Genomic DNA, 436 nt, shown 5'->3' with positions numbered 1-436 from the left:
CTTTATAGATATATATCCTTTCTCAACATTGCGACGCCACGTGACGTTATATTAGAAAAAAAAAAAAAAAAAGATACAAAACGCCACGAAACGCGCGTAGGCCGTCGCGCTATTCTCAGCTATCGCCAATTTGATTCTTCGCGTGTTATTGGGATATCCGCGAGATTGTGTGCGACTTCATTTATTTATTACAGATATATCAGTCGATGGAGACAGAAAATTGCGGCACTTCATTGATCGTACACTACGATATTATCAACTTGCTGACTTATTCCATTGCATCATATTTTCTAGGATACAAGCAACCTACAAGCGTGCAGAAAGATTATTTTCTCCAAAAAGGATTAATCCTTTTTAGTTTTCTCGAGTCGATATAAAATCTCAATTTTTTTACACTTTTTTTACCCGGCTAGTCACGCTGTAGATAGTACATCAT

This window comes from Atta colombica, unplaced genomic scaffold (genome assembly GCF_001594045.1).
Source record: "Atta colombica isolate Treedump-2 unplaced genomic scaffold, Acol1.0 scaffold46, whole genome shotgun sequence".
NCBI classification, from domain to species: Eukaryota; Metazoa; Arthropoda; class Insecta; order Hymenoptera; family Formicidae; genus Atta; species Atta colombica.
This window is presented reverse-complemented; position numbering follows the sequence as displayed.